Source organism: Dipodomys spectabilis, unplaced genomic scaffold (genome assembly GCF_019054845.1).
Source record: "Dipodomys spectabilis isolate Male_0828 unplaced genomic scaffold, ASM1905484v1 ptg000006l, whole genome shotgun sequence".
In the NCBI taxonomy this organism is placed as follows: Eukaryota; Metazoa; Chordata; class Mammalia; order Rodentia; family Heteromyidae; genus Dipodomys; species Dipodomys spectabilis.
The window spans coordinates 10318750-10346128 of record NW_024870683.1 but is presented as its reverse complement, the minus strand read 5'-3'; positions in this window follow the sequence as shown (position 1 = coordinate 10346128).

Here is a 27379-nt window from a genome sequence, read left to right as displayed (position 1 = left end):
GGTGTCATGTGGAAAGATGTCAGTTCATATCCTCAGAAGCAGTCCACAGGCAAATTCCCAGCCAACAAAGACAAAGTGGAAGGATGGTTAGGAGAGATGGGCTCAAGCCATAATTTTTTTGAAGTGATGTCCATTATTGCATTTATCATAATTGTTACATTGTGATTCTATATGATTTCTGCACTCCCTTTTGATAGAATGTCATTGAAATGACAATCTCATCTTTCTCTTCCCATTCATTAGCTTGAGACCTGGTATACCATAAGCTCTCAAAGTTATGATAGTGGTAATGATGATGATGGTGTGGTGATGATGACCCTCCATTTATGTAGAGTCGAATGCATCAGGCACTGTTTGATGTGCTATCATGCTATAATGCATTTGTCTTTGTAGTATCGCTAAGAATTAAGGACTATTATTATCCAAACTACACATGAGAAATCTGAGGTCCATTGCAGTTAAGTAACTTACCCAAAGTTGCATGATTAGTGAGAGAGTCAGGATTGAATTCAGAACCTCTGTCCAGAGTTCAAGGTTTAAACTATACTGAACATGGCTTGTTTTTATAATAGGATAAAACATGAAAGGAGGACCTCCAAGACCACATTTAGCTCCCATTTTCTGTGGGTGAGTCTGTAGAATATTTTAAAAAAGGACACTTGCTCTGGTATAGCAGGGTGGTCCCTGAATACTAATGCAGGCTGGGTCTTCTGAGAGTGGAGGTTTGAGATGGGTGGCAATATATTGGAACAAACAGCAACCAGACAGAGAGGGAATGTGTCCAAATTCCAGCTCTGCCATCACCTTCTTGTGTGATCTGGCAGGTCTGGCAAGTTACCAATTATCTTTGGATTTCCAAGGTGAGGGGGTGGAATTTGAAGATCTCCAAAGCCAAGATGAGTATTACCAATTTAGAAATCCCCACACCAAGATTTCAATGAAAGAAAACTCCTTCCACATCTGTTTCTATCAAAGTAGTACCTGATTTTCCTTCCTGCTGGCATTCATTGCCATTATTTGAATTAGGTACAAGTATGGAGCATTTCTGCCCTGGTATCTAGGTCCCACCCCTACTTTCAAGCTGGCAAGGAGCTCTAAGAAGCCTAGCTTATCCCAGCAATGGTGCCTTAGGCCCATTCGTATAAAAATTCATTAACAAACAATATTTTTTCCAAAAAATTAGGTAATTAGTAAATTCAAAAGATATAGATATCAAGATACCTTATACTCAAAAACTGACATAATGCATTGAAACCCTTTGCACAACTACTTAAAATGATACAAAAATGGAAAGATACAGATGCACAGAAACAAAGTATCTTAGAATCCTATCACTCAGAGATGAGCACTATTAAAATCTGAAAGATATCCTTCCACATACTTCTTTCTATATACATTTTAGTTAAAAATTAGACCCACAGATCTGGATAAACAATTTGCTATAAGAATGCATGCATTTCTACTTTGAGAGAAAACAGCAAGGGTGCTTAGTTGGGGGTTGGGAAGGTCAAGGAAAGCTGTGTGAATGAATGTACAGGGTGAGACTGTAGGACAAGTACCAGTGAGTGAATGGTGTTCCAGAAGGAAGACTATACGAGAAGCTCTCTGAGGCATGACAGTCTCAGAACAGAAATAAGCTCTGTACTGCTGGAGTTTGAAGGGCAAGTAATTAACAGAAGGCCAACTGGAAGGATGAGTGGAGACGGTTGTAGAGAATGTTGATTTTAGGCTGCTACATCAAAATTCCATATTTTGGGTGACATATGACCAGAAGTTTGTTCTTCATAGCTCTACAGGCTGGGAGTCCAAGATGAAAGTGCTAGAAGACCTAGTGACTGGAGAAGAACTGTTTCTTGACTGCTGGATGCCAACTCTTCCTGTGTCTTCACATGGTAAGGGAGGTGAACAAACCACTCTGGGTCTCTTTAATCAGGGCATTATTTTTTAGTGCCACCAGTTTTAGGGGTTAGGATTTCAACATACAAAATTTGGGGGAACAAACAGGTAACAGCAGCATGATATGACAGTTTTTAGAAAGACACTCTGAGTCAGGCATGGCTATATACATCTGTAATCCTAGCTGTTGGGAGGTAGAAGCAAAGTGGAGGTCAGCTTAGACTAGAGGTCAAGATCCTATATTAGAACGAAAAAGAAAAAAGATAAGAAGATGAAGGGAGAGGAAAGGAGGGAAAAGAAGGTTAGGGAAGAGGAGAGGAAGGTCTCTCTGGCTTTAGAGAATGAATTGGAGGGGCAGGCCTTATTTAAGAGTGACAAGTCAATAAGCTTGTGTAGTCTCCCAAGTGAGCCAGTTTGGAACAGTAACTGTGGGAAGATGGTAGGAATGTTGAAGTGGTAGAAAGGATGAGGCCTGGTAGCTTTTGGCTGGCAGGAGGATGGACAAAGACATTAAGCTGGCTCATAAATCTGGAGAGGATGTAGAGAACTCACAGCTGCCAATAGTTTTTTGTTTTTGTTTTTTTAAACTGAGGGTTGAACTCAAGATATTAAGCTACATACTGGCTCACCTGTATAGTTTTTTGTTTTTGTCGGTTGTGAGGTTTGAACTCTGGGCCTGGGTGCTGTCCTTGAGCTCTTCAGCTCAAGGCTAGTACTCTACCACTTGAGCCACAGTGCCACTTCCGGATTTCTGGTGGTTAATTGGAGATAAGAGTCTCACAGACTTTCTTGCTTGGGCTGACTTTGAACTGCCATCTTCTGATCTCAGCCTCCTGAGTAGCTAGGATTACAGGCGAGAGCTACCTGTATAGTTTTGAGATAGAAAGATGTTATGTTCAGCTTTAGTCATCTGAGTGTGATGTTATGATGGGACTATTCGAGATGTTCTATAAATATATGGGCCCATAGAAGAGAGGTCTGGACTGCAACATCTGCTGGAAACTGAAGTCCTGGAGAGGGTGCACTCAACAAACCACAAGCAGAGAGGTCTGCACAAGCCCCAAGGTATAGCAAGTCTTAAGGGATGTGACAGGGAGGCAGGGCAGAGAATAGGAAGCAGCCAGGAAGAAAACCAGAGGTGCCTGTCATGGTCACCAAAAGAAAGGATTTTTCTAGAGAGGGCAGTGCTAGGCAGTCTCACTTTATCAGGTCCCATCTCATTTAATCATCCTGACAGACTGGTGAAGAGAGGACCATCATCCACGCAATTTCAGAAAACTGAAGGCCAGAAAGGGGAGACAAATCTTCCAAGGTTCGAATCCAGTTTTGATGGCAGCACAAGGACCACGGGCGAGGTAGACACACACAATTTCAGCGTGGCTTCCACGGAGTTGGCCCCATCGTGTGCCCCGCACTGTTCCAGGCTGCCACCTGGAGTCCTTCCAATCACCAGCTGTCGTGATGATTTTATTATTCCAAGTACCAGGAGCTTGGGGCCCAGGAACGTGTGTAGGGCTGGTCTGACATCACACACGCTGGCAGGGTGGCAGAGGCTGGGCCTGGGTCTCCAGAGTCCCGGACCGAGCACGCAGGTGGCGCCCTTCCCCGCTGCGGTGGAAGGCCCCGCCCCCAGGACGACGTCACCACATCGACCACGCCCCCAACGTCTCCGCCCCCGCGCGCATGCCTGGCCGCTGAGGCGTGAGAGCTGCTGCCACCGCCCCAGGCCCTCCGCCTCCCGCGGCCTTGCACAACCAGCCCAGGTAAGTGCTGCGTCTCTGGGCAATTACCGCCCTCCTGCCGCCGCCAGGGCTGGCTGGGCAAGAGGCCAGAGGCCGAGGGACTCTCAACCACCCAGGGAGAAGCCGGCCAGAGGGCCACCAGCACGATCTGCGATTTCACAATGCCCGGGCGTGGGAATGGAGGCGGGCGACCGCGCGATGCGATGACGCAACACAAGCCACATCCCGGAAGCACACACGCGACCACGCCCCTTCCGCGGGGAGAAAGTGGTCGGACACCACCTGCAAGTTGCATTGTTTTCGTCCCTTCTGCATTCTTCCTTCCTCTGCATCTCTCGCACTCTCCCTTCTTCCTTCCACTCCTGAAAGCCTCTCCAAGTCTTTTCTCCTCTCCCTCCATTCTTCTCCCCCCTTTTTATCTTTAACCTTTTTAAGATAAACTTTTATTTTTAATTGTTACAAGGACATTTTCCCCGTCTTATCTAAGTTTTAAGTTTGCAATAGTGTTAATTTTATTCGCACGGTTGTACCGCAGCTCTGTAGAGCCTTTTCATTTTGCCAAGCAAAATCTGTACCTTTTAAACAACTCTGGAGCCCCCTTACACCGTAGAGATCACCATATACTTTCTCCTCCAGTTTTGTGCCTTTCTTTCTTTGCCTTTGTCTTTCCTTTTTCCACCCTTCCTTTTTTCTAATCTTCCTTTGGCTTCTAAAATACCCAGTGGCCCCACTGCCCCCTTGGCAGCCCTTTACAGTCCCTGCTGGGCTGGGCCAGAGACCTGTCAGCAAGGCTGTTAGAGGCTGTGAATCACCATTCTTCCCCCGTGTGTCAGGGCCAGTGGGCGGCCCCTGGAAGCCTTGCCTGGCTTTTTTGCTGGTAGGCAAACATGTCCTGCAAGAAACTTCTGCCAGGAGTAGTTAATTAGAGAGGCCCCACTCCTTCAGAGTCCGGGGGTCGTCTGGGAGCCCCTCTTTCCTTTGGGCCTTCCCCATCCCTGGGGCTTCCCTTCTAGACACTTTTAAGACAGCCATACTGCTGCTGATGGTGATGATAACTTGCACTGGTAGAAGATTTTACAATGTACAAAGCATTTCCATAGACATGATCTCATTCTGGTTCCCACAACCATCTTGGGAGGTAGGCCTTCTTATCCCCATTTTACAGGCGAGGAGGCTGAGCCTGAGCCTGAGAGGTGAAGGGATTGCCTATGGCCACAAAGCTAAGCTGCAGAGTTGGCAAGGTGGGAACCGAGATAACTATCACAAAAGCAGAAAGAAAAAAAGCAGCTAGGTCCAAGTTTAAAACATTAAAAAAAATTTTTTTTATTACTCCTCTGCTGTGGTCCCAAAGCATCTTATTCAGATCTCTGACTGTTAGGCCCTGGAGGTGGGTTTGGGGCAGAGGGGAATGCTAGTGAGTGAGCCAGGAGCGGGCATGTTAGGCATAGCAAATACAAAAAGTCGACTTCTAGGTAATGAAAAGAAGACACTTCTTAACTGAGCCACCACCCAAATGTTGCCTGGCTATTTGGACTTTTGGTTGCCCATACAGGGAAAGTATTATGAGAATAGGGGACTTATTAGTATGGCTGAGCTTCAGCTTTCCCTCTTTTTCTGGACAGTTTACATTCTTTTGAGGATGTTTCCATCTTTTTACAATATGTCAGTATGGAAATTTTTTACTACCATCGGTGATGGTGATAAATTATTGATGTTCACCTATCCAGCTCTCCTTCTAGGTATGTGAGTCATATACTCTTGTTCTTGTCTTCTTTTTTTTTTTGTTCTTGTCTTCTTAAAGTAAAGCTTGATCATGTGTTCTGTGTAATAAATGTGAGTAGAAGTGCTGTTTGTCACATGATGCTGACACCCCATTGAATTGCCTCTAGTGCTCAGCTCTTTAATTCTCTCTTCTTCACTTCTAGGACCAAAGATACCACATATTCCAGCATGTTTGAGTTTGTTGGCCTGTGTCTCAGGGAGTACACTGTGAAAACTTGAGGAAGTACATCTCGATGCTATCAAGCCACTCTTATTTGAACTGTTTGTTACTGTGACTTTAGCCTATTCTGACTTACAGAGGAATGAGCCAATTCATTGATTGCTTACTAAGTTTTAAAATCTAACTTTCATCTTTCAGAACAAGACTAAAAATTTTAACCAAGTGTGGTGGTGCACACTTGTAATATTAGCTACTCGAGAGACAAAGATTGGGAGGATCTGAGTTGAAATCCAGCCCAGGCCAAAAGCACATGAGACCACTCCCATGTTGAGAGAAAACACTGGACATGGTGGCATTCCTTGTCATCCCAGTAATGGCAAGAAGTGTAAATAGGAGGATTGTGGTCCACACTGGCCCAGGCAAAAAGCCACACCACCATATAAAAAATAACAGGAAAAAGGGCTGAAGGCATGGTTCAACTGGTAGAGTACCTGCCTAACAAGCATAAGGCCTTGAATTCAAACATTAGTATCACTTAAAAAAAAAAAAAAAAAAAGAAGAAGAAGAAGAAGCTGGGCACCGGAGGCTCACCCTTGTAATCCTAGCTACTCAGGAGGCTGAGATCTGAGGATTGAGGTTCAAAGCCTGGGCAGGAAAGTCCGTGAGACTCTTATCTCCAATAAACCAGTAGAAAACTGGAAGTGGCTCTGTGGCTCAAGTGGTAGAGCGCTTGTCTTGAGCTGAAGAGTGCAGTGACAACGCCCAAGCCCAGAGTTCAAGCCCCATGACTGACCAAAAAAAAAAAAAAAAAAAAGAGAGACAAAACCTGTGCAATTTAGTGGAAAATATGTTTTATCTACTTCATTGTCCTTATTTATTTATTTATTTATTGCTGGTCCTGGGGCTTGAACTCAGGTCCTGTCCCTGTCCCTGAGCCTTTTTGTGCTCAAAGCTAGTGTTCTACTACTTGAGCCACATGGCTGCTGCTGTTTCTTTTTCTTCTTCTTCTTCCCCCTCCTCCCCCTCCTCCCCCTCCTCCTCCTCCTTCTCCTCCTCTTCCTCCGATTATAGGTGTGAGCCACTGGTGCCCAGCTTCCCTAAGTTTTATCACATATACTTAAAATTTTTTTTAAGAGTTTCATTAAGATATACCTGAAACACAATTATAAATCACACAGTTTGATAAATTTGGGCATATGTGAAACCACTGTCATGGTTATGACAGTCAATCTATCAATTACCCACAAAAGTTTCTTGTGTTCCTTTGATGTCCCTCTCTCCCATCCCTTCCCAAGCTCCTCCAGAATCACCAACTGACAACCATGGATGTGCTTTTGTCACCACAACTTAGTTTGTTTTTCCTGAAATTTTGAATCTTTTTTTTTTTTGTCAGTCGTGGGGCTTGAACTCTGGGCCTGGGCGCTGTCCCTCAGCTCTTCAGCTCAAGGCGAGCGCTCTACCACTTGAGCTACAGCGCCACTTCCTGTTTTCTGGTGGTTTATTGGAGATAGAAGTCTCATGGTCTCTCCTGCCCGGGCTGGCTTTGAACCTCGATCCTCAGATCTCAGCCTTCTGAGTAGCTAGGATTACAGGCGTGAGCCACCAGCGCCCAGCTTGAAGTTTTGAATCTTAAGTATCAACCTTGCTTTTTCTCTAACTTCTTTTCATTCAGTCTAATTCAGTCATCCAGAGAGCTTTACATGTTAATAGTTCATTCTTTTTGTATTTTGAATAATATTTCATGGTATGCATATACTATAATTTCTTTATCCATTCGTCTGTCGGTGGACTCTGCATGCTTAAAGGTTTTGGCCATTTTAACAACCTTAATATGAACATTTGTTTATAAGAGGTTGTACATGTGTTTTTTCATTTCTCTTGGGTACCTAGGAGGGGAATGGCTAGATTATATAAGTTTTCAATGTTTAACTTTTTAAGAAACTGCCAAACTTTTCTTATGTGGTTGTAACATATAATCATTATAATTATGATGTATAGTAAAAAGTTCTAGTTTCTCCACATCCATGTCAACACTTAGTTTGCCCCAAATTTCCTTTTTTTATGTAACTCTTTAAATAGATATATCTCATTGTGGTTTGAAAAATTCTGCTACAATACACAGAAAATTAAAATGACCATTTAAATAATTTTAAAATGTGCATACAATTTATCAGTATTTAGTACATTCACAATAGTGACCCACAGAGTAATGAGCATAACTCATTGAATGCTTAGTAAGTTTTAAAAATTGAACTGGACTCTGGATACTTTATAATGGAACATGGAATATGGAATAAATTGAATCACAAAGCTATATAGACTGGCTTCTTTCACATAGCACGGTGTTTTCATTGGTCATCTATGTTGAAATATCAGCACTTAACCCCCTTTCTGTGTCTATGTAGTATTCTATCGTATGCATGTTTATTTGCCCTTTCATTAGTTGATGGACATATGGGTTGTTTCTGCCTTTTGACTACTATGAAGAATGTTGTCGGTTTTTATTTGAACACCCATTTTCAGTTTTAGGAGTCTATACCTAGGAGTAAAATTGCCGCATCATATGGTACTTTTATAGTTAACTTTTCTGGTGTGAGGGATTGTATGGGGTTTGAACTCAGGACCTTGTGCTTGCAAGGCTGCCATTCTAGAACTTGAGCTATACCTCTAGTTCCTTTTTGCCTTGGTTATTTTCAAGGTAAAGTTATATTTTTATGCCTGAGCCAGCTTTGGCTCCAACCCTCCCACTTGTGCTTCTCCTGTGGCTGGGATAATAGGCATCAGCCACCATGCCCAATGGCTGCATGAAATGTAATCTCATGAACTCATATTCAGCTTGCCTTGGAACCATGATCCTCTGGCCTCTGTTTCCCAAGTAGCTAGGATTACAGGCTTGAGCCACCACACCTGGATACAGTTAACTTTCTGAAGAGTCCTCAAAGTTTTCCACAGTGGCTGCATCATTTTACATACCCATCAGTAAGACACCAGGTTCGTTTCTTCTTTCTGTCCAACATGTTACTTACAGTTTTGGGATCTCATCTAGCTTTGTATTCTATTGTAGTGCTTCCAATAACAAATCTGCCATCATCATTTTCCCACTGCATGTAATATATTTCTTCCTCTGATTGCTTTTTAGATTTTCTCTTTTGTCATTTGTTTTGAGCAATTTGATTGTGACGTGTCTTGGTGTAGAGTTTTACTCATTTCTTCTCTTTGAGAATCTGTATTCCTATTCTCTGCCTGCCTTCACCTTTCTGAATATAAAGCATGATTTACCAAACAGTACCTTTTAACTCATCAGGTGGATCCTCTGGCTTCTTGCTTTTTCCAAGGACTTTGTTTTTTTTTCTCTCTCTCTCTCCTTCCTTCCTTCCTTCCTTCCTTCCTTCCTCCCTCCCTCCCTCCCTCCCTCCCTCTCTTCCTTCTTTTTTCTTTCGTCAGTCGTGAGGCTTGAACTCTGGGCCTGGGTGCTGTCCCTCAGCTCTTCAGCTCAAGGCTAGCATTCTACCACTTGAGCCACAGTGCCACTTCCAATTTTCTGGTGTTTATTGGAGATAAGAGTCTCATGGACTTTCCTGCCTGGACTGGCTTTGAACCACGATCTTCAGATCTCAGCCTCCTGAGTAGCTAGGATTATAGGCATGAACTACTGGCGCCTGGTTAGGACTTTGCTTTTTTAATACACGTCACTGTCTTCTATTTCTGCTGCATCAGATCATTCTCTATAAAATGTACCTCTACCTCAGTGTGTCCAGTGTTTGCAGGCTTCCCTTTAGTCCCGGCCTCCCTGTAGCCAATATCCTCTCTTTGTTGTCCTTCACAACACAAGGCTCTTGTGTCCTGACTCTTCTTCACCTCCAGTTGTCTGCTTAGCCCTCTGTGATGGGCTTCTCTTTCCTCTATCCACTGAGAGTGTTTCTCACGATGATCCCCAGGGTTCTTTTCTGTCCATATTTCATCTCTCACCTGTTTTTGATATAATTGATTCCTTTCTTTACTACCTTTAATCCCCTTGGTAATCTCTTCCAGTCCAAGGCTTTGAATATATTATATGAAGCAGTGCCTCCTAAACCTCTCTCTAGCTCTTTCTACCATTAGGAACTGCAGATTTACACATATCTAATCTCCTATTGGATATCTCCCCTACTTGGATATATAATAAGTATCCCAGACTTATTTTAAATCTTCTCTACCTACCTACAAACCTGCTCTTCCTATTATCTTCCTCACCCCACTCAGTAACACTCATACACAGAATGATCAGGCCTAACACTTCAGTGATACCTTGCTATTCAATGTCCATCTAGAAGAACTCTGTCATGCTACCTCTTCAAGCCATCTGACACCAGCTCTTACCCACATTATGCAGTCATCTTTTAACTAGTCTCCCTGCTTCTGTCATGTTTTCCTGCTTTCTATTGTCCACTTAGAAGGGAAGGTGATTATTAAAAAGTAGTAATCAGTTTGTGGTAACAGTGATGATTAATTTTATATGTCAATTTGACTGGGCTAAGGGATTCCCAGATAGCTGGTAAAACATTATTTCTGGGTGTGCCTTTGTGTTTTCAGAAGAGATTTGTACTTGAATAAGTAGATGGTAAGAAAAAAACTTGGCCTCCTCCTAATGGGTGGACATCAGCCAATCCAGTTAAGGCCCAAAAATAACAAAATAACCCGGGGAAGGGTGAATTTTCTTTAACGGAGGCAGGACTTCCACTTCCTTTTGCCAGAAGACATCAGTATTGTTCCTGGTTCTTGGGCCTCTGGACTTGGACCAGGACTTACATAATTGGCTCTCTTGTTTCTAAGGCTTAGATTGAAGCTATCCTACTGTCTCTGCTGGGCCTTTAGCCTACAAACAACATATGAGATTTCTCAGTATCCCAAAACCACCAGGAGCCGATCCTTTATAATAAATTTCTTTCTGTTTATCTATACACATCCTATTGTCAGGAGAACCCTAATATACGAACTCTTCTCTGTAGTGGGTCTTTAAGACTTTACCAGGAATAAAGTCTAAGCTCTTAACAACTTGACTTCTGAAGCTTTGTGATCTTATGTTTGTCTCCTTCTCCAGCTTCTTTTCAGTTTCTTCTTCTTCCGATAAGCCTGATAATACTGATTTTTTCACTTCCCGAGCACAATTTTTTTCCTGTTGTAGGTTTCCTTCTGCCTGTTCCCTTTGCCTGGAACTCTTTTTCCAGATCTTTAAATGTGACCTCTGAATATCTTTATCCCTAACCCTTCCTAGTGTTAGAGACGACATTTTTAGCACCAAGTCAAGGAAGTAAATTTGAGGGGTGATCAGATACCCTTGTGTATCTGGCCTGTGTAGGAGATCCATTCCCTTACTAAAACAGGTTTTGGGGAAAAGATGGTGTGTGGGGTTTGGATTTAATAAGATTATGGTGCCTCTTATGTATGCCTCAGTCTGAAGCCCAGGGAAAGGTTCGGACTGAGGTTAGAGATTTGGGGCTGATGAGCACCCACCCAGTGGTGGAAGTTCTGATAGAAGATCACTCAGCAGCATGAGGAGTGTGGCCATGGATTCCTTGATGACAGCAGGGAGCCCTGACCTCCTGTGCATTGACACGTGAGTATGGGCCAAAGCAAAATCACCAATTCATGCTCAGTAGGAGCCAAAACTAATGATCACAACCCAAAGGAGTAAATGGATGAACAAATTCATAGCAACAACTTTAAGGTTTCACTCAAGTGGGGCTGCATGTATCATTGTTTTTGCTCATGCTTCCATTTGTCCCACAGTATTTAGGCTACATGTAAAATTTGTGGTACTTCTTACTGTATTGATTCATAAAGCAATTGAGATGATCAAGACCATCCTTCAAACCCAATGGTCCTGAGACTAGGGTGACTGGCTCATCCTGGTTTACACAGAACTTCCCCAAGTTTGACACACCAGCTCAATGTTTAGGGAAACCCCTCCATCCTAGGAAAACCAGGGTGATTGATCACCTTACCTGAGACATGGTTGCATGATTCCGCATGGGACCTTTCCATGAGATTGTATGATGAGATGCATTTAGCAATGGGCATTTTTATAGTAACCTTGGCCCTTCCCCATTCCTGCTTAATTCTCCTGAGTCTCACTATGGGTCCCTAATAAAACAGGAGTCCAGCTGGGCGCTGGTGGCTCACGCCTGTAATCCTAGCTACTCAGGAGGCTGAGATCTGAGGATCACGGTTCAAAGCCAGCCCGGGCAGGAGAGACCGTGAGACTCCTATCTCCAATAAACCACCAGAAAACCAGAAGTGGCACTGTGGCTCAAGTGGTAGAGCGCTCGCCTTGAGCTGAAGAGCTGAGGGACAGCGCCCAGGCCCAGAGTTCAAGTCCCACGACCGACAAAAAAAAAAAAAAAAACAGGAGTCCACAGCTCTGGACCTTAAGCTCTGTTTTCTGGGAAAACCAGATTACATCAATACACTAACCTGAATTCTACTTTTTGATATCCCTGGTGTCATGGCAGTGAGAAGAAGTTTGTGAATTTTTGCAAGGAGAGAGGATTTTCTCTAATATTCATATTAGCTTTATCTATACTTCATTAAAGGCTAATTTTCCAATTGCATGAGCTCTGTCCTTTCTGGCCTTTCCCCCCCCACCTCCCCATACATACCCTTTACTTGTATTTTATCACCTAATAGCTCTGCATGTGCTATATACCATTCTCCCTGCTGTGCTGCTCTAGATTCTGGCTTAGGCTCATTTTTGGCATGTCTTCTGTGTGTGTGTGTGTGTGTGTGTGTGTGTGTGTGTGCACGCATGCATGTACGTATGTATGTGTGTGTGTAATATATATGGCATGCCCTATCACTGACCAAAAAAAATGATATCCAACATTTCAGATATATGTAGTAGGGAGCTCTCCAGTTATTTTGCTTGTCACCTTCCCAGTGGTTAACTTCTCCCTCATCTTTAGCCTTCATCTTCTCCTCTCCCTTCATCCTTACAAGGTTGCTGGAGAATTCATCTACTTCTTCAGCTATGAGGGCTAGGAGGAAGTGCTCAGAAGAAGAGGACCCAGAGGAATGAAGGGAAAAATATATAGAGAAACTAAAGGGTTATCTGTTGACCCCAAAATTGCTTCTAGGAAGGCTTGATCTGGAACTGAAAGACATAGGTTCAGGCTTTCCAATGTAGAAGAGTACTACACAGTGTCTCATGAAAAGGTGTGGGACAGAGATGGAGAGATGGGAGATTTTCCTGCCTAGCTGGGGATTTCTTCCCAAGCCCAGCACCAGTCTTGCTGTCCACTGTTCGAGCAGTCACATCTTCATTCCTAGCCTAGATATAAGGCCTTGTAACACCTGCCCTGCTGATCTCTCCAGCTTCAACCAACCATGTGATCTGACAGCCCACATTTCCTGCCTCTAGACTGCATAGTGCTTTTCCTCATTCTGGGTTCCTCTTCCCACTATCTTGTTCCTTAGATCCCTGTTTTCCAAGGACTAGGTCCAAAATCATCTACTATGAAGGTGGGAATACTCTTCTTGAAATCTGGTCTTCTACAATCCATCTTTGCTATGGGAGGAGTTTGATTTCATGCTCAGCATGATACCTTGGGATTTTTTTCCTTTCTTATTTTCAACACTGGGAGTGGAGCCCTAGGCCTTGTGCATGCTAAGCACCTACTCTACCACTATGCTGCATCCCCAGCTCTTTGTTCTTGGCAGTGCTCAGGACATTTGTGTGGAATGAGGATAGTTTGTGGGGACCTGACTGCCACATGGAAGTCTGGAGAGCCTTGCAAAGCAGTATGCCCATTCCTGGCCCTGGGCAATACCCAGCTCATGGCAACCCTGAACCTGATGGGAGGTGATGACTGAGCGAGTGAGAGCACTTTCTCACCCAGAGCTGGGGCTGAGGCCTGAGGCAATGGAGGGAGCCGTGCTTTGCCAGGAATGTGCATTGTTGCTCCATTGTTCTTTCCTGAGGAGACAAGATGCCACATCCTGGAGATCCCTCTGCTGTCATCTGTTCATCAAATTGTGTAGCCCCTACCCCTACCTAAGCACCTCTGAGAGTAACAATGAACAAGTGAGTGGGTGGTCAACTGAAGGGTGGAGGGATTTTCAAGAATAATTTGGGGGTGATGTTTTTGCTTCATATATTGACTGTAGCTCCTACCTAATACCAGTCTCGTGTGTATCTCCACCTCAGGGCCAGCCCCATGGTATACAGCTTGTTGTGCCAGTAAGTTCTCCACCACTAGAATTTAGAAGGACGTGTAACAGGTATTAGATCCAATGTTCTAATTATCATAAGAGCCAATTCTCCAATTATGGAGAAATGTATAATAGTCATAACTATTAATCAAGAACTGACTTTATGCCGGGTACCATGTAGAGCACTTGCAATACAGTATCTAGTTTATCTTTTCAATTATGTAAAGCAGAAGTTGTCATCCTCACTTCACTTATTTATTTTTGTTGGTTGTGGGGCCTGAACTCTGGGCCTTGGCGCTGTCCCCCAGCTCTTCAGCTGTAGACTAGCGCTCTACCACTTGAGCCTCAGCCCCACTTCCGGCTTTTTCTGCTTATGAGGTGCTGAGGAATTGAGCCCAGGGCCTCATGCATGCAAGACAAGCGTTCTACCACTGAGCCACCTTCCCAGTGCCATCCTCACTTTATAAATAGAGAAGGCACAGAGGTGGTATAACTAGACAAAATTTGAACAGCTGGTGAGTTGCAGAACTAGCCGTGTTCAGAGACCCCTGGATAACCCAGTGTCATACTGCTTGTCATTAAACCTGGAGCACACAGACCCACAGAAAGGCAGCCTGGAATCCCAACCCCTTGGAGGCAGGACTGGCCAACTTTATCCAGAGGTCCTTTTATTCCTGGGATTTCCAAGACAACTGGCCACAAAGACACCACTACAGATTTCAAGTGCATTCTAAGAGGCACATCCATTTTCTGTCTGTATAGGCAGGGAGCCGGCTCTCAAAGACCCAGACAGGAAGAAAGATTTGATCTCCTGTGCAGGATCCACTTCCCATGGCGATGCCGGCTTGAATTGCAGCTCTGGTATGAAGTAAGACTTGTTTAAGGCAGTTAAAAGCTACAATCCCCATTGTGTCTAGTGGTGACAGTATAATCCTCCCTAGTAATTTTGTTCCCACTCCAAGCCTCCCTCCATTATATAGTCTCATAATGGACTGCAGATACCTCTTTAGGTTTCTTATCCCATGAGTGCAGGAGGATTTGGCCAGAGAGGGAGAGGGGTGAAGAGAAGAACATCTGCACTGAGTTCTGACCACTGACCCACACGGGGCTTCAATCTAGGGCCTTGGGCTTGCTATGCAAGTGCTCTACCACGTGAGCTATTCGACTAGTCCACCTATAGTTTGTAAACATTCATCTTTTGAAGAAACTTGGTTGTCCTATTGAGTTATTTCTGGTTTGGAGTTTGCTGATTACATTCAGCAGGGGCTCATTTGCTGCTCCTCTGGTTCCTAGAGATTTCTAGACATGTGGTCAGATTCTAGCACACTGAATTGGAAGGCAAGGAAGTTGTAGAGGTGAAGCTGTGTGTTCAGGTTGGGAGGCACATGTTCATCTTGGCTAAATTGGCTAAATTGGGAAGATATAGGTTAGTAGGTTGAGGTGTTCACAGCCTGGCTTGTCATCAAAACATTGTGTTGGTCTTTTGCCTAATGATTTTCATAGCGGTTGATGATCCTTGTCTAATGCTATTTATTGTTCTGTCAGAGATTTCAGGTAATGTTCTGAGTTTTCTTTGTTAGCTATAATTATCAGCTTGCTTATTTGGTTAGTCCCAAGAATAGGTCATAAATAAAAGACAGGATAAATGTTTGATTCTTTACCTTTATTTTTTTTCTATTTTTGGAATGAGTTTATTCTTAAGAGGTGGCATGCTGGTTATGTATTGATGCATATTCATTACCCAAATCTAGTGGCTAGAGAAAAAAGAAACCTTGCTACTCAGAAGGCAGAGGTAGGATTTTTAGTTCAAGGCCAGCTTCAGCAAAGGTAATCATAAGACCCAGTCTACTGGGTGCTGGTGGCTCATGCCTATAATCCTAGTTGCTCAGGAGGCTGAGATCTGAGGATCGCAGTTTGACTCTTATCTCTAGTTAACCACCAGGAAACCAGAAGTGGTGCTGTGGCTCAGGTGGTAGAGTGCTTGCCTTGAGCTGAAGAGCTCAGGGACAGCACCCAGGCCCAGAGTTCAAGCCCCATGACCAGAAAAAATAAAAAAAAAAGATGACACAGTCTCAAAAATAAAAATGAAAACAAAAGATCTGGAGGTATGGTTTAAATGGTAGAGTGCTCCCCTAGCATGTATAAAACACCACACACACAAAAACCAATACTCCTAAAAAAAAAAACAAACCCAAATTATTATTTCTCACAAGTATGTGTGTGAGGAATTTGGGCCAGGATTACCCAAGTGATTCTTCTTGTCTTTGGCATCCGCTGAGGTTGTGTGGGTGGACACAGCTTGTGCATGAGCTGGGGCTGTTCTGGAAGAACCCAAACAGCTCCGCTCTTGTGGATGACTTAGTGGGATAGCTGAAAGACGGAGCTTTGCTGGAAGTGCCGACCGGAGTGCCTCCACATGGCTCCCGTGGGACTTGGGCTTTGTACATGGAAGCTGAGGGCTCCCAGAGAGTATAAGGGATTCAGCAAAAGCATCCAGGCCTTTTCTGACCTAGCCTAGGAAGTCATAAAGAATCTTCTCCGTTCTACTGTTTTCATGTGAGAAGTGAGTCCAGGAATGGTCCAGTTTCAAGGGGGAAAGTAGTGTGCAAGCACATGGCCTTTTCCATGTTTCATCTCAACTTCCTGAGTAATCAGAATATAGATGTGAACTACTGGTATAGATGTGAACTACTGGTACCTGGCTCAAAGTGCTTTTGTTGTTTGTCTGTTTTTCACTTGACATCCTTTATAAGAAGACAGCAGAGGGTCTATGAAAATAGACCTACAGTGACACCCATTTGGCTGAAAAATTCATAAATCTGCATGTCATCCATGCTAATCTTCTCTGTATCATTCTAATATTAGTGAAGCTGTTGACGGGAACACACTAAGCTTTTTTCCCTATGGTCAATGTTTTTTCTTTTATGCCTGTACTGGGACTTGAACTCAGGGTCTGGGCTCTGTCGCTGGTCTTTTTTTGTTTGTTTGTTTGGTCCGGTCATGGGGCCTGAACTCTGGGCCTGGGCGCTGTCCCTCAGCTCTTCAGCTCAAGGCTAGCGCTCTACCACTTGAGCCATAGTGCCACTTCCAGCTTTTTTTCTTTTTGCTTATGTGGTGCTGAGGAATCGAACCCAGGGCCTCATGCATGCAAGGCAAGTGCTCTACCACTGAGCCACCTTTCCAGCCCCTCACTGGTCTTTTTTGCTCAAGCTTAGCACTTGGCCACTTGAGCTATAGCTCCATTCCTGGCTTTTTGATGGTATTAGAGTTAAGAGTCTCATGGACTTTATTGCCTGAGCTGGCTTTGAACCGTGATCTTCTGATCTCAGTCTTCTGAGTAGGATTACAGGTGTGAGCTGCTGATGCCTGGCTCCCTGTGGTCCAAAAGGCAGAACTGAATTTTGGATGTTTGGATTTATTACTAACTTGCTTTCACAAAGAAGTGAACAATTTCCACTTTAATAGTGTTGCAAATGATCATCTTAAGTGTTGTTGCTAATGTTGTAGGTATAATACTGAACATAAGTTGGCTTCAGATTTCTTCCTCTCCTATCCTGTTCTAAGTTTTCAGTTCTTTCCTTTTATATCAGGTCTTAAATTTTTTTAACTTTCATTTTTAATTTTTTTCTGTATCAATTGTTTTTATTATTATATCTTTAAGTAGTTGTATAAAGAAGTTCCATTCTACAAAACAGTATACGAGTTCAAGGTGTCTGACATCATTTTTAATTTTTTAAAGCAATTATAACATCTACCTCATAATCACCCTGTTCCCTTTTTTTTTTTTTTGTCATGGGGCTTGAACTCTGGGCCTGGTTACTGTCTCTCAGGTCTTCAGCTCAAGGCAAGTGCTTTACCACTTTAGACATAGCACTACTTCTGGTTTTCTGGCGGTTAATTGGAGATGAGTCTCACAGACTTTCCTGCCCAAGCTGGCTTTGAACTGTGATCCTCAGATCTCAGCCTCCTGAGTAGCTAGGATTACAGGCGTGAGCCACCGGTGCCTGGCCACCTTGTTCTTTATTTTCCTTTTCCTTTTGCTTAAGCAAGTTGAACTTGGGGCCCTGTAACTTGAAGCCCACTGACATTTGTACCAGATAAGTCAGTGTTGGTTGGGTCTATGTGCTTAGCAGCAGTCTCATTCTGAACTTCAGTAGATGACAATAGTACCCTACCCTCATTTTGACAACCAAACATGTCACCATGTATTGCCAAAATGTCTGTCTCTACAGTGACTCTTCAAAAAAGAAAAAAAAGGATCCAGGAAGTGATACTAGAAAGAGATGTTAGTACATGCAGATGTTGGCTCTCTTACAGCTCTTGGAACAATCACAAACTCCACAAAATGATTTTGGATTTTACCCATGACACAGGCGGTAACTAAGAATTCTCACGCATCTCTTGAGATGGGAAGACAAAGCAATGCCAATTAGTTTCATTTCTGTTGATTTAGATCTTTCTGGTGAGTGACTTAGAGGTGTGGGTTCAGTGAACTTGGGTGTTTCCAGAAAGCTCCCCACTTGCCTTTCTTTCTTTCTTTCTTTTTGTTGGTCGTGGTGCTTGTACTCTGGGCTTGGGCACTGTCCCTCAGCTCTTCAGCTCAAGGTGAGTGCTTGAGCCACAGCGCCACTTCCAGTTTTATACTGGTTTATTGGAGATAAGAGTCTCACAGACTTTCCTGCCCGGGCTGGCTTTGAACCGTGATCCTCAGATCTCAGCCTCCTGAGTAGCCAGGATTACAGGCGTGAGCCACCGGCACCCGGCCCCATTTGCCTTTCTGAACAGATAGAGAAGAAGTCAAAACTTGCTACAATTAAAGCCATACTAAGAGTCATTGCCCAAGGATGTCTATGTGAGATGGGTAAAATACCATGAGCCCTCAACTTCATTTGATTAGAGCCATGGTTAGGGAAGCATTCCATAGAAGAGGCATTTTGAGGAAAAGGGTGCAGGAATCCAGAAGTCTGGATACAGCTTGGACTGACACCAATACTGCATGACACCGAACAGGTATCTACCCAACTTGGGGCCTGTTTTCTTCTCTGTGCAATGAGTGGTTGGATCATACAAACTCACCAGGACTGCCCTTCAGTAATTTTTTTTTTTTGGTGTCGGTCATGAGGCCAGAACTTTGGGCCTGGGAGCTGTCCCTCAGCTCTTCAGCTCAAGGCTAGTGCTCTACTACTTGGGCCACAGTGCTACATCAGGTTTTTCTGCTTATGTGGTGTTGTGGAATTGAACCCAGGGACTCATGCATGCAAGGCAAGCACTTTACCACTAAGCCACCTTCCCAGCCCTCCAGTAATTTTTTTCTTTTTTGAGATAGTCTACTTACATGACCCGACTGGACTCAAACTCAAGGTCTTCTTCTCTGAGCCTCCCAAGTACTGGACTTATAGGCATGTACCTTAAGGTTGGCCCCCTTCAATTCTCTCTCTCTCTCTAGTTGTCTATCAATCTGTCCATCTGTCTGTCTGTATCTATCCATCTATCTATCTGTCCCTCCATCTATCTGTCCAGCCATTCATCTCTCTTTCTAAACTCCATCTTGAACCCAGAGCTCTGTGCAGTATCAGAAACAAAATCAGTATTTAGAGTTGCTTTATTAGTTGCATAGAGGCACCATTGGGAGTTGGTGCAAAGTTTTGAGGAAGTAGAACCTAGAGAGAGGAAGTTAGGTCATTGAGGGTCTGTCCTTGAAGAACCCTGGCCAATCCTCTCTCTGCTTCCTGGCTCCAAGAGATAACCAGCTCTTGTACTACCTCACCACCAACCTAAAGCCAATGGATGGGCCACAATAAGCCTTTCCTGTCTACAAATTGATTTATCTCAGGTATTTGTTATTATAATGAAATTTTGATTAGTGATGTGGATTCTTTTTTTTTTTTTGGGTCCGGTCGTGGGGCCTGAACTCTGGGCCTGGGTGCTGTCCCTCAGCTCTTTAGCTCAAGGCTAGTGCTCTACCACTTGAGCCACAGTGCCACTTCCGGCTTTTTTTCTTTTTGCTTATGTGGTGCTGAGGAATTGAACCCAGGGCCTCAGGCATGCAAGGCAAGCGCTCTACCACTGAGCCACCTTCCCAGCTTTTCATATACCTGCTGGTCGCTAGTATATCTCCTTTGGGAAAATGTCTGTTCAAGTCCTTTGATCTTTTTTGTTATAAATTTTTAAAAATTAAATTAAAAAAATTTTTAAAAAATTTTTGTCAGTTGTGGGGCTTGAACTCAGGGCTTGGGTGCTGTCCCTGAGCCGTTTTGCTCAAGGCTAGTGCTCTACCACTTTGACCCACAGCTCTACTTCTGGTTTTTGAGTGGTTAATTGGAGATAAGAGTCTCACAAGACTTTTCTGTCTGGGCTGGCTTCAAACTGCAATCCTCAGATCTCAGCCTCCTGAGTAGTTAGGATTACAAATGTGAGCCGCCAGTGCCCGGCTGACATAAATTACATTTTATTGTAGTATTTTCCAAAAACCTGAATTCATGTGAAAATATCCCTGATAAACAAAATGTCAGAATTTTAAATAAAAACAGAATCAGCATTGCTGATCTTTTACTTTTGCTTCAAATTTCAATGTGGCTCAGCTCAACTTGCATAATTTTAACAGTTTGAAATTGTCCCAGCATGAAAATGTTATTTTATTCTTTCATATAGCTAAGTTAATAATTTTCCTTGAGAATTTTAAAGATGTGTCCCATTGTCTCTTGATTTCCAGAGTTCCCTTGGAGAAGTCTTCAGTCAATCTAATAGCTGACCATTGTATGCAACCTGGTTTTGCTCTCTGAAAGTTTGCAGGCTTTCTCTTTAGCACCACTAATTAAAAAAAAAGTTTTTAAGAATCTGTTTGGTTGTGGAGCTTGGAACTCGGGGCCTGGACCCTGTCTGTGAACTCTTCTGATCAAGGCTAGCATTCTACTACTTTGTGCCACAGTGCCACTTCTGGTTTTCTGGTGGTTAATTGGAGATAACAGTCTCATGGACTTTCCTGCTCAGGCTGGCTTCAAACTGTGATCTCAAATCTCAGCCTCCTGAGTAGTTGGGATTACAGGCATGAGCTACCAGAGCCCACTAGCACCAGTATTTTTAAAAATTATTGTTATTATAGAGGTGATATTACATTTACATGCATTATAATATACTCTTTAAGTATATGTCCTTTTGTTCAATGCCATCTGTTTTTTCAGTATCTCCCATCTCCTTCCTCCCATCTCTACCCACAAGTTGCATAGTTCATTTTCATCAGTGTCCAGTGCACTTCACTGCTCTGTTTCCACCCTTTTTCCTCTAGCCCTGTGCCTTCCCCTTCCCCGATATGCATATGAATACACCATATATAAATTAAAGACTACAGAATCATCAAAAAAAAAAAAAAAAAGAGCCGAGTGCTAGTGGCTCATGCCTGTAATCCTAGCTACTCAGGAGCCTGAGATCTGAGGATCATGGTTCAAAGCCAGCCCAGGAAGGAAAGTCTGTGAGACTCTTCTCTCCAGTTAACCACCAGAAAACCGAAAGTGGCACTTTGGCTCAAGTGGTAGAGTGCTCGCCTTGAGCTGAAGAGCTGAGGGACAGCGCCCAGGCCCGGAGTTCAAGCCCCACCACCGACAAAAAAAAAAAAGAAGGAAAAGAAAAAAAAAAGAAAAAACAAATTTAAAAAAGTCTTTTGTTTCCTTATCTTTAGATTTCATTTCAGTATGTATATTATTTTATATAATAGGAAGAGGTGCATAGGCATTGCACCTTTGCGATTCTCGCTTAACACTATCCTCTTTGGGTCTCACTGTATGTGAATATCAAGAATCCTGTGTAATTTGACATATCCCAGTATGTTTTAGATCTAATTTCTGCATATCAGAGAGAATATGTGCTGTTTGTCTCTCTGATCTTGGCTTACTTCACTTAACATGATTTATTCTAGTTTCATCCATTTCCCTGCAAATGACATTTTTTTTTGGTCAGTCATGGGGCTTGAACTCTGGGTGTGGGTGCTGTCCCTCAGCTCTTCAACTTAAGGCTAGTGCTCTACCACTTGAGCCACAGTGCCACTTCTGGCTTTTTCTGTCTATATGGTGCTGAGGAATTGAACTCAGAGCCTCATGCATGCAAGGCAAGCACTCTACCACTGAGCCATCTTCTCAGCCCTATTTTATTCTTTCTAATAGCTGTTTTATGCAGATACCACATTTTTTGGATACACTTATCTATTGTGGGGCATCTAGGCTGTTTCCATATCTTGGCTATTGTGAATAAGTACTAATATTCTTAATTTCGCAGTGACTACTGGTGTGAGGTGTTTTTAATTCATGGACATGATTTTCAGTGGTTCTTTTATTATGAACACTTCCATCCTTCAGTCTGGAAAAACATTTTTATGCGTGTGTGATGCTGGAAATTGAACTCAGTGCTAGTCAAGCCATGTCTCCAGTCCCCTTTGCCTTGCTTTTATGCTGAGGCCAGCTTGGTCTGCAGTCTTCCTGTTTGTGCTTCTCCATTTTACTGGGCATGACAACTCTGCACCACTGTGCCCAATCACTAGGCTTCCCACGTAGGGGAATAGGGCTTGCTGACTTCCCTGGATGACCTTAAATTCTCCTATCTCTGCCAACTGAGTAGCTTGTATTACAGGTATGTGTGACCTTGTCTAGCTAGAGTCTAAACTCTTAACTACTGTAATTTTTTTGTCTCTTGGGACCTGCACATCTCCTCAAAACTCACTTTTTTTTTGTCAGTTCTGGGGCTTGAACTCTAGGCCTGGGGTGCTGTACCTGAGCTCTTCAGCTCAAGGTTAGCGCTCTACCACTTGAGCCACAGCACCACTTCTGGATTTTTCTGCTTATGTGTTGCTGAGGAATTGAGCCCAGGGCCTCATGCATGTGAGGCAAGCACTCTACTGCTGAGCCACCTCCCAGCCCAAAACTCACTTTTTATCTTTTTTTTTTTTTTTTTGGGGTCCGGTCGTGGGGCCTGAACTCTGGGCCTGGGCGCTGTCCCTCAGTTCTTCAACTCAAGGCTAGCGCTCTACCACTTGAGCCACAGCGCCACTTCCGGCTTTTTTTCTTTTTGCTTATGTGGTGCTGAGGAATCGAACCCAGGGCCTCATGCATGCATGGGCCTCATGACTGGGAATTGAGTGAAGGGAGGAGTAACTATTATACCATGATTGTACCTGCTCTGTGATATTACTGCCCATCATTAATTTATCATCAATAATAAATGACTTATTTGGCATCATCTTAGTTTTTTGAGCCAGTGTTTCCCAATCTTTTAGATTGGCCAATATTTCAAGTAAGAGTAGAGGGGGAAGGATCTGCCTATTATGTCTAATTTTTTTCTAAGGCAGGACAAAGAAACTTAGAAACCATCAAAAACTAAGACATGTCATTATGCCACAGAAGAAGTACATTGGGAGCTGGGTATGTAACTTAGTGGTAAAATCCTTGCCTATCTCTCAGGAAGTCTTGGGTTCAATCTCTAGCATCAAAAAAGAAAAGAATATTTTAAGTATCAAAAAGAAAATAATTAGGCACAAACTTAGACTGAAGGCCAGTCAATTCTTCCTTGTGTTAGCCAGATTTCTTTCACTGTGACAAAATACCTGAGAACAATCAACTTCAAGGAGAAAAGGTTTATTGTAGCTCACAATATATTGTGAAAGTGTGTGGTGGAGGAAGCTGTTTACTTTATGGCAACCAGGTAGCAAAGGGAGAAGAGGGCAAGAGAATGAGATCCCTTCAATGCTATGCCCTCAATGGCCCAACTTCTACCACACACCACTTAGGTATCACCTCCTGGTAGTTCCACAGTTATAGAGGCTAGCCTTTAACACATGCCTTCGGGAGACCAAGATTCAAACTATAACGCTCCCTACAATTATCATCTATTGATCTTACATTAACATTTCCACAGTAGACTGATATTTGGAAGCCATTTCTCTAAGCATTTCCATTTTCTTTTCCAGAACTCCATGAGAATCCCTTCAAGTTGTGCCACATTATACATTTTAGAAAATGCCTTTTCTTGTCCACAACCAATGAACATGGATGGAGATTATTATTCTCTGGTCACAAGTTAGGAAATAGAAACCCAGAAAGAGAAAATAACCTGCCTAAGGCCACACAGTAAGCCCTGGAAGAACACAGCTTTTTAACACAGACCCAGCATTTCCCAGCTACTCTTTGTCTAGATACATTCCTGGTGAGCACCAAAATGTTCTGTAAAGACGAGGGGCCTCTAGGGTGTTATTCATTTGGGTATGGTGGCACAAGTCACTTCTGTGCAGAGCTGGGCTCAGCAACTGGCAGACTAAGGAGTTGGCAGCCATCCGAAGCGTTGGTGTGAAAGGCAAGAACATCTCCTCACCTCTAATCCTAGTAGAAGGGTCTCTGTTTTTTAACCTAAACAGTGTTACACATATCCCTCCAGGGGATTAAACTTGACACACTTGCAGGTGAGCAGCGACAGGTAGGTAATCTCCTCATGTGTCTTGTTGCAGCTCCCTTGCTGGTGGAGACCAATCCCATCTTAATCTACAATGAGGCACAGCTCTTCCTGCTCCTGTTGGGAACCTAGAGGCAAGAACTGAAAAAGAGCCCCTGGCCTGGAGCCAATTCATCCCCCCCTTTTTTTTTCCTGAAATGAGCTCTATAATATAAAAAGGGAGGTACACTTAGAAATGACTAGAATAATCCTTGCACAATTAGGGTTGAGGTGAGGAACTTTTGACACCTGGCCAAGGAGGGTGATGGAGAAGGATGCCTAAGTTGTCTGGTGGTGTGAGGATGCCTGTCTGTTCAGCTATTTGTACTTCAAACAAGAGACAGGGGGATTTGTGGCACTGCCAGGGAAAAGGGGTGTGTTTTCCTTTCATTGCCCACATGTTCTGAGCCTCTTCCTCAACCCAAATCTCTGTGCTCTCCCCAGAGAACTTCAAGATCCCAGGGAGTCACATGCAAACCTCTCCAACACACTGGGAATGATTGAACACAGCGCTGGTAGTAGACAGAGTGGCTGCTGTCTGAGCTCCTTCCTCAGAACTCCTTTAGCAGGTCCCTGGATGGAGCCTGGGGCTGAAGCAACTGGGCTAGAAAGGGATCCAGGAGGTGATAAAGCATCCAAACTTTCCCCTCTTCTGAGGCCATTGGGTTAGATTATGGAGACCACAGAACTCTGGCGTTGGAAGGAATCTTTGTGAGAAGCCAGTTGAGCTAGAAGAAGGCTTAGTGAGGTGGAGGCCTAGTCCAAGGCCACCCAGCCGATTAGTGCTAGAGTTGCTAAAAGTAATAGCTGTAATTGGTTGCTTATATGCTAGACTGGGCACATCTGTATCTATGGTTCACTTAATCAGCACAACAACTCAAGAAGAGGGATGCTACTATTTCCCTCTTTCAGAGATAAGCAAACCAATATTTAGAATAGTGAAGTAGTTTACCAAAGCTGGAAGGGGTAGCAAAAGACAGGAGTGAGACTTAAACTGGATCCTATCTGGGACTAAAGCCTGAGCTCATGGAATCTACTGAGACATCAGATGATTTGAATAGAAATTGGTATATAGTGGATCTCTTATCTATCATTTTGCTTTCCATACTTGGAATTACCCGCAGAAAAGCATAGTCTGAAAATATTAAGTGGAAAATTCCAAATAGAAATGATTTGTGAGTTTCAAATTGCATGCCATTCTGAGTGGTGTGATGGAATCCCACACTTTTGTGGGTGTGAGTCATCTGTATGTGCTACACACTGGCTTGTCACTTAGTAGGTGTCTTTATTACTAAATCAGTGTTGTGGGAGTATAGTGTTTGTTTAGTAACCCTTACTTTACTTATGATCCCAAAGCATAAGAATAGAGCAAACCCAATATTTCAGAAATAAATTTTAAGGACTTTTAAGTGAAAATGTGAAAATTCTGCCTTTTTTTTTTTTTTTTTGGTCAGTTGTGGGGCCTGACCTCTGAGCCTGGGCGCTGTCCCTCAGCTCTTCAGCTCAAGGCTAGTGCTCTGCCACTTGAGCCACAGCACCACATCTGTCTTTTTCTGCTTATGTGGTGCTGAGGAATTGAACCCAGGGCCTCAGGCATGCAAGGCAAGCATGCTACCACTGAGCCACCTTCCCAGCCCAATTCCAACTTAAAAAAGAAAGAAAAACACATTCCCTGAGATGGCTAAGATCTATAGTGGAATAAGATAGAGGAATAAGGATAAGATATAGCTTTTATTATAGGATATATATTTTCTGTTATTCATTAGTGTCTTACTCTTTTACTGTGCCTCATTTACAAACTAGACTACATCATAGCTATGCATATGCAGGAAGAAAACACGTATATATAAACTTCAGTACCATCTGTGGTTTCAGGCCTCCACTGGGGACCTTGGAATGTATCCTCCCATCAGTAAGAAGGGATTCTGTATTTCAGTTTTCTCTGCCTGGGTGTTTACATGTCACACCATTTATGAAGAGTTTGGTGGAGTGGGAGTCAGGAAGTCTTAGGTCCTAGTCTCTTGTTTGACTTACCAAGTGACTTAGACAGCATCTTCTTTCCTTGCTCTGGATTAGTCTCTTCCTCCTGGGGCATATGATAGAAATTCATTCTGTACCCAACAGTGGGGTGGCCATGAAGCCCTCAGAAGGAGAAAGGGAGATTCCAGGCTATGGCCTGTGAGCCTGGCCTCCCAAGAGGCCGGGCCCACTTGAAGCCTCTCTCCTTTGTTTGACTTGACTGTTTGAGCCCTGTTTAGTCTGCAGAGCAAGCAGCTTATCCTGCAGCCTTTGTCTCAGGCCATTAGTGCACACATAATCCCTGGGGGCTTATAGCTGGCTGCTTTCTCTAGGAATCTGGGGAGGGCCACAGAGGAAGCTCAGTTCTTAGGAGGCACCAGGAACAGCCTCACTTGAGAACCTCTGGTCTGCAGTGCTGCCTGTGTGACCTTGGGCCAGTCCCTCTCCACCTCAGGACATGAATCCACCCATCTGTGCACAGAGAGAGGTAGCCCAGATACCCTGGAAGGGACTCTAAAGTCCATGAAGAGCAGAAGCAGATTCTTGCCTGATTCCTATCCCTGGGACATCCCTGTTTTCTCTCCCATCTCCCCACCCCAATTCTGAAGCAATTTGTGATGTCTGTCAGGTTTTCACTGATTCCTTCTCTGCCCTGATCCTGGAGCCAGTCTCTTTCTCCTTTAACCTCCTGCTTGTAAATTAGTACTAATGATACCTAGTAACTCACCCTGCTGCTGTAGGGCTTAACAAATCAGTCACTATTAAGGGAAGAAGGAGCAAAGTGCTCTGTTCCCATTGAAGACATTTGCACCCTTCTGATTCCCTGCTGTTGCTGCACAGTCTTGAGTCCTGACTTCCAAGAACCTCTGTTATATAAGTGGAGCAACCGAGGCCAAGAAGGGAGGAGGAGAGACACAGGATGGTCTCATCTTGCAGTTAGAGAGGGAGCATAAGTCAGAGCCTAGCTTATGTCCACTTCTCCTCCATGCCCAGTGGTTGGGGTCTAGGACTAGGGCGGCACCTGTGCTATGATGGCGGATGGATTGCAAGGTTCTAGCATACTAGGCCTGAGCTATTCTTTGAATATCTATATTCTGGGCTATATTCTTTGAATATGGACTGA